Here is a 7,889-nt window from a genome sequence, read left to right on the forward strand (position 1 = left end):
TCCAGCATTTATATAGATTGGATTTAGTCAAGCTGCTCGGTGTTAAATGTTGAAGCTGCTACATATCGTATTAAAGTCACGTTGTGAACGGCTGCAGATGGCGCACGCAATCCTAACCGTGCAGAACTGATTGCGTTTGCGAGGAAATCGGTTTTGATGCAACTGCGCCGTACGTGAAATATTCTTTAGCCTCGAAACTGTGCTCGCTACATTATGACGATCGATCACAATTACACATAATAAGTGGGCTACGTATTGTAACGGCGAGCTATTCACGTATAATGTATATATTCAGTTGAATAACAGATTTGCGGGACATAGCCTACATTAAGAAAGCTTCTGTAGCAACGTAAGTAATAATGAAAGTATTTTTGAAAGTGATACATTATCCATCGCATGTAAATTAATGAATAATTCAACTGCAGCTATGTAACACAGCCGAAAAGGACTATGCAACACCTATTTTCCCCCACGACTTTTTCTAATACGAGAGTTCAGCTGCGATATAAAGGTAATTTGCCCTGTACACAACATTCTACTTGGGAGCAAAACATCTTGTGTCTTGTTGCAGATGCAACAACTTATTCATTACCTTTCGAAGTTACTGTAGATTCTATTCTCCAAGCAAAACGCTCATTTTCTAAACTTCACTGATAGCTCAAACCAGCAAGACTATTGCACCATTGCTACCTTCGACAGATTCTGAGCGCACACCTCGAAGGTATACTGCGACAAGGTCGAACAGTAAATAGCGATAATACCAAACGCGGCCAGTTTTCTATAACTAAAATTGCACAACACCATTACGTATAGACTCGTTTTGATTATCTCGTAACATAAATCTAGTCACGGCACAAAGAGACCAGCTCCGAGCAAATATCGGGTAGTGTTACAAAGCAGGTGGTGATGCTAGGGGCTTTTGATTTTAATCGTGTTCAAAGCTGAGTGTATCAAGTGCCAACAGCATCGATACCAACAGCCAACACGTAAGGGGTTCGGAAAGGCAGATTGTCGGCGTGAGTCGCAGACCGGCCGACGCCGTATTTCACACTAAGCAATCGAAAGATCCCGAGAGCATTTGCGCGTCCGTGAAATGTGATAAACACCAAGTAAATCCGATCGGTTACACATACTTATTTGGTGATTATTAATTATACTACAACACCATCCAATTATTCTCTCCCTTAAACTAGCCTTGCAGTCACAACTCAACAAGAACTACATGCAGTTAGACAACGACTATACGACCTCCGGATATGTACCTGTACCTGTTGTACAATACAACACACTTAATTAGCATACATGAGGTTGAGCATGACCAATGACAATTGAATTGGATTTGAAGAATTTGGATATATTTATACTTGTATCTGAATCTGCAACCGGGGGCCTACGATAACTTATCGTAATAGTTATATCAAGTTATCGTAGACCCCGATGCAACTTATATTTATAAATATTCGATTCCCCTTATATCTGCTCATCATTGACAGTGCGACTGCATTGCAAACTAGATCTTTTTCACTCCTTTTCCATGACAGGTACTCAAGAGAGCATTAATCACTCGTTTCAAAATCGACAATATCTAGCGCTTACTCCGTCCAATGAATTCCGTTGATATTATCATCATAGCAGGCGTTGCATTGAAGATACGGACTGCGCAGTTCTAATATGTAATACTGACAATTTGGATATTTAACCGACTTGGATGTTACAGTAATGCTCACAAAAATCCTGTCCTATATCGCCAAGCTGTCCGGTCTTCATGCTGTTTACAGATATTTTATGAATATCATATACTAGCGACCATAAAACTTTATACAACGCGATATCGTCAGCGTCCAGCGCTTAGTAATCCAGTATTGATAACCGATCGACAAACAAGGAAACCTAATTACGTCACCAACACTAAGATACCACAAATGAGATAATACATGGATTGTTGCCGTTACGATGCAGCCCAATTGCCTTCAGTATGGCGAGTTACAAATCACAGGTACAAAGCTTTCGTCTCATGCTAAAACGATGGGGATATGTATGATTACCAAATACGGAGGATACGCGGAGAAAAGGCGAAATTATGACGTGGTTGAGGTTGGGGCCACAGTGCCTGGTATTGCATATGCCTGCTACGATACGGCTTGGCTACGCCGTACGCTGTTACATTACTTATTCATTATACAGACATTGCGCTATCCTGATATATGCGAACTGCTATCTTATTTCATAAACCAACGCAGTCTACAGTCGCTATTGCAGTAATGTTCCTCGCACGGCAGCCAACGAAACTTAGCGCATCATGAAACGTGATATGATTCGTTATCGGGACTTACGAAGGAATAATCTCGTGAAACGCACACACGAGACATAGTGACAAATCCGCCAGTTTATAAACGGCGAGAGACCGTGCAGTATGGACACCAGAACGATCAATAAAGCAATCAATCATGAAATCAATACCTTTAAATCAATCATGCAAACTGATAATTAATTGCAAAGCCGGTTAATACGACTCTCAACGCACTAAATATGATATTACTTAAACTACATGCTGCTAGATCGAATCCAAGGAGATAGATGATCCCAATGCCTTGTACTCTTCGAATGAGTTTGATAAGGAGTTGAATTACTATACTAACGAGACGGATAGGACATTCTATATGACATTTGTTGTACTGCATTTGTTCCGCTGATAGTAAAAATGATTCTTGCACAGAATAATGTCACGAGTTTACTACTCGCCTTCATAGAGCGGAGGACCGGTGGATACTACACAATTCATGCAAGCGTTTACAGGGCAAGGCATGGAAAATTAGTATCAGTATAGTAAAAATTGTGCTCAATAACGAGTCGTCGCTGTGTGGTGATGGGTATTTTGCATGTCTAGACAGTAGAAATTATGAAGTAGCTATACATTGTATGCAACCTACTCGGTGATTCAACGTCGTGAAAGAGTGGAATGGACGAAAAGACTAGGAAGTTTCTGATAAATAGTTATCACGGTATGAAATCACGACATATTGAAGTATAGATAACTAACCTACGTAGGTTAGTTATCTATAATTGAAGAGTCGTAGACTCTAGTTGAAAGTGTTATAGACTTGTCTGTTATCTTTGCTACACAAATCCGATTTTCAAGAAACACAGTATAAAGGCAAAACACCAGCCTAAATTATTCTACTTGAAAGCGGTATGCGACGCTTCGAAACTTATTAGAAAACCATCGCGCTACGTAACAGCAAATCGAGCAACGCTTTCTGGATTCGGATTGATTACGTGATTGTCCCACATCTTCTCAGCGTTGGTTCGTGAATACTCTAATGGCAGCAGTTACGAGGAATTATACCCGGTAATAACACGGGAAGGTGCTTCGGGCTACCCAAAAACGATGCTACACCAGTTCGTCACATCGAAATGACGGGAGAAACGATACTGGGAAGGTGACCTAAACCAGCTACAATTCGACGCACGCGCTAAATACATCTGAACCGGCGAGGTTCTAATGTCGGCCCTCTCCACACAAGTTACACATTACACAAACGTAAACCGGTTGGGTTGACGCGATCCTAGTCACTTGTCGTCCTTAGTCTTCACAGCGAATGATTTGCAGACTACCAGCACCACCATTTCTGGAAACTATGGTTATAACAAGTTCGATATAGCATTATAGATAATTAAGCTACTAACCTATTGCAGGTCATTTATCTATAATAGGATACTTTGGTACCACTAGTCAATTTGCAACGAATACGACGGGGAGTAATCTAGGATCACGTCTGATGTTAATATCAGTGGAAGTGTTGAAACGGTATTGTCAAATGTCAATATGCTAACTGCATGATCAATTGCCCTTGATCGGAAACCGTTGCACTGCAGAAGTGAAATTTGAACCCGCTTGGGACGACCGTCTTACGGAAAATACAGTTGGGTGAAGAATGAACCGAACAAAATGTACTAGCACCTAATAATTCGATCAGATAAAGTTGCAGACCCACACAATCCAAAAGAGAATTAGGAATGTCCCCAATAAATCGGGATATTGGTGAAACAGTCCGTTCAATTCGTTAACCGTGTAAAGACATACTCCACCAAAAACAGATTCACGAACGTAACATAACCTACCAATAACAATGCGGATGAAGGATCATGTACCAATTCTGTCCAAAATATGTCATTATGTAACACAACGCCAGTCAGGATACGCGCAGACGCGGTGAACATCGCGCCATTTCCTCGATTTAGGTGAAATCAAGTACAGTACATCATTCCCTTTTACTTAACATAGGTCGTACCTGTTACCACAGAGCCTTTGAAGTGCACTTTACTTATGCGGCGACAATTCGTTACTGCGGCTTTAGTGTGATGGTTATATTACTTACCTAGCGACTTTTGAACCACGAATCAGGAAGATAAGGCGACAGTGACGAAATAACTGAAGTTTGCCCAAGTCATTGGTGTGGGCATTCCAACACTGTCACATCATTCGTCATCAAACCCAGTATTTTCGAAATTTTCGAAACCGTTTACGCACCCAATTAACGAAACAGTGGCCTTCTCCTTTTTAATGCTAGACCTAGAAGATCACACATATTACATATAGCCACATTATGCCAATGTGAAGAATTCGGAATTGTTTTACGTCTGATATCATCATAATTCGGAAAGAATTTTGTTTAGCAACACGTACGGTTTCTTACGCCAAGATTCATATCACACGAAACACAAGTGAGAGCAAGATACCACGATCATGTTAGCAGCAAAAAACGCTTTAGAACAAGTAAGGAAATTATCGAGTTGAAATCATATTTTGCAACAAGACTTCCCCGCCACGATCGCAGTGCATACGCACTTACGCAACACTTGTTGACGGTACCGTAGTTGACGGTACCGTATTTATGTTAACGTAACGTTTTTGCTGTAACGACCCTCGCCACGTTTAATGGAACAATTCCACCAATATTTTCAATAAGCACGGATCGCCTAATCTTCGCAGCGGGATAAATTCCGACAACTGGCGAGCGAAGTTGATCGCCATACGTATTTGGCAACTCAGCATGGAGCAAACGATTAGGGCAGTGGACCAAGTAAATAAAGTCGGCTTAGCCCCTGCAACGTATTCGCATTCGTTAACAAGCAGGTTTCCGTTCCTAAATCGCAATAAGCACCCGCGGACTCAGATCGTGGAAAAATCCCCAAGCACCATTACCGCCGGATTATTATACCATGTTTCGAGTTTCGAGCCACAATACAGACTATTATCTCGCATTCAAGACCAATCACGGTGTTATTACATCTTGCCGTCTCGGTATCATGTGCGTGTTCAAGAAGTGGTCGGACGTTCGATCGACGATATGGTAGAAAATGTGTAATTAGCAGGATTATCTAATTGCACAAGAGCAACTACGAGAAAACGTTCGGCACCGACTGAAAAGAGGATGTCGCAATCATAGGGTGCGTGTTATTTCATGTAGGCTACTCTACAGGCAGCGCCGAAAATTACCACAATAAATTCCTGTGGCTGCGGATTAACTACCATTTCTCAATCTCACGTCAGAATACCTAACCATGCAAATATCACGGACTACTACGAGCATTGCGAGGGAAAACACATGCGGACGCCCCAACCTGCACCCAAATTCATGCGCCAAACTGTTAAAAATGGACTCGGATATTTTGCATTTTTAAAATACCCCGCGTAAGCACAAGGAGTAGCGCCAACGCAAATAGATTTTTTACGACATCTTTAACATGAGAACGACACTGTTTCAGATTCTCGAACGCCGATTGCTCACACATACGTAGTGTGAATCAGAGTGGAATACTCACGCAAAGGAAACAGGAAACAAACCATAAAAGTTCGATAAAAACTTCACTCGGTGACAACACCGCACAGAGCCGTCTGTCTCACACATAATTCCCACAGACTCGTTAAACTCGGGATATCGGTTCAGCGAAGTGCAAAGCCGTCTCACACAATACACTGCAGGGTACTTCGCCACTTGACAACACCGAGGTTGTAAAATATCGCCGTTCCAGCGACACAGCTGTTGACATTCGGATCAGCGATTTGCTTTATCTACAATCGTGTGTGTGTGTTAATTTCTAATTAGTTTGCACTGCTGCGTTATGAGTTCCATCTAATCGGATATTAGGATCCTACCTGTGTCTCGGCAAATATCCGACACTGCCCATCATTTCTTAGTACCGTATTGAATATTCCCAGCATATCTACGCAGGATATCAAACATCAGCAATCATGTCTACGGTCTAACAAGTTACATCAAATCAACTAACAATACAAGCTCCCTGGAGCGGGCGTACATCCGAAAGTTGCGCACCGAATCTCGCGACAGATCATCAATATCAAGAGGAGTCTTTCCTGCGACATCCGGTGCCGAGACATGAAAGCAGTACAATAGGCGGAAACCGGCTATATAATTTCATACTGCCATGACACATACCGAGGAGGTTAATAAACGCAGGCGCCAGATAAATGCCAACAGCAAGTGTCAGTTAACGGATGCCAAACCAACCGCAAGTGACTATACGATACTACAACGTAGGTTACAATATAACAGAAACTAGCTCTCCAAAATCTACGTCGAATAGAAATGCATAAGATAAAAAAAAATGCAGGATGATAAGAAATAAACAATATGTATGGGATAATAATCAATGAGTTCACATTAACGACTACAGTTATTTTGATGTTGAACAGAACAGGTCAACTGCGTGTGCAGATCTAGCAAATAGCAAATAATGGCCATCCAGTTAAGCTAATCAATCAATAGTTCGTTACTTAAGTTACCCGCACGGCGCCTTTACAGCATGACTTACAAGCGAACCCTCACTCAACATCCTTATAACCTATCCGACAACGCGCCACACAGTATCAACGAGTGGTAAAACAATAAACACCTACTTCTGCGTTGCTACATAGACAAGTTATGCTGTCTGAAAACGTACGCCACATTAATTTACATATAGACGACTCGTCTTGAAACTAGCAGCTTATTCAAATACAGCGTTACGGCGACAACACTAATTGTATATTACCAAGAATTAACGTTCAAAGAGCTATAGTTACAGGTCATGTACGTGATAACTACGGCTTGTCGGCATGATGTCGGTTACCCCTATATGCGTAACCGCTGAAAAATTTATATACATTTCCAGATCATGTCGCAAAACACAAAATATCTGACTCTCTACTGACAAACGCAGTTCAAGCATGTGTCCTGCCACTAACCAGTAACCAGTAACTGCACAAAGCCGCTACCTACAACAACTCAACATCGATGTAATATGAATCACCGCTGCGTTATCCCCTATTATATATTCGCAATGGTTAACTTTTCACCGCAGCTACGTCCTTCCTGTTACACATGCGAACATCCAGCACCGCGCTTCGGGGTCGTGCTAACGCGACGGCGCCCTGCTCACGAGTGAGGTGCGGAAGCCTGGAGGCTATGCGATCGAGAGACGATTTAATTGAGGTCGTCTCTCTCGCATGAGTAGAGACGGCCTGTATTCGGTGTAGGCATAGATCAGCGCCACGGGTTATGCTCTCTCACCTTTCGAGCAGATATGGAAGCGAGTCTACTCGACAATGCCGCACACGGTTAACATGTATCAGTGAAAAAATGTGTGCCAAATGACGAGTGTCAGCCGAAAATATTCGGGTTCATTTCAATATGAATATACTATTTAATTGTGCCAAATGTCTTCAACGAGTCTAAAACCCCGTGTGGAAATGTGTGTTATGATTAGGGCTGGGCACAATGATTCGAGTACTCGAATCTGAATCGACTATTTATTTTAATGATTCGAGTCGAGTAGTAAAAGACGATCTTTTCGAGTACTAAAATGTTACGCTCCTCGCCACTGGA

The 7,889-nt window shown here is 41.9% G+C and overlaps 1 long non-coding RNA gene across 1 annotated transcript; it reads right to left on the reverse strand.

Moving 5' to 3' along the window:
* Positions 1-2,864: 2,864 nt before the first annotated feature.
* LOC145441034 (uncharacterized) lies at positions 2,865-7,651 on the reverse strand. The gene is made up of 2 exons (XR_013915702.1): positions 3,222-7,651; positions 2,865-3,035 (listed from the first exon to the last, which is right to left on the reverse strand). It is a non-coding gene; the product is annotated as an uncharacterized LOC145441034 (long non-coding RNA).
* Positions 7,652-7,889: the final 238 nt, after the last annotated feature.

This window comes from Botryllus schlosseri, chromosome 6 (assembly GCF_051294905.1).
Source record: "Botryllus schlosseri isolate E-star chromosome 6, Bs_hap1, whole genome shotgun sequence".
Classification (NCBI taxonomy): Eukaryota; Metazoa; Chordata; class Ascidiacea; order Stolidobranchia; family Styelidae; genus Botryllus; species Botryllus schlosseri.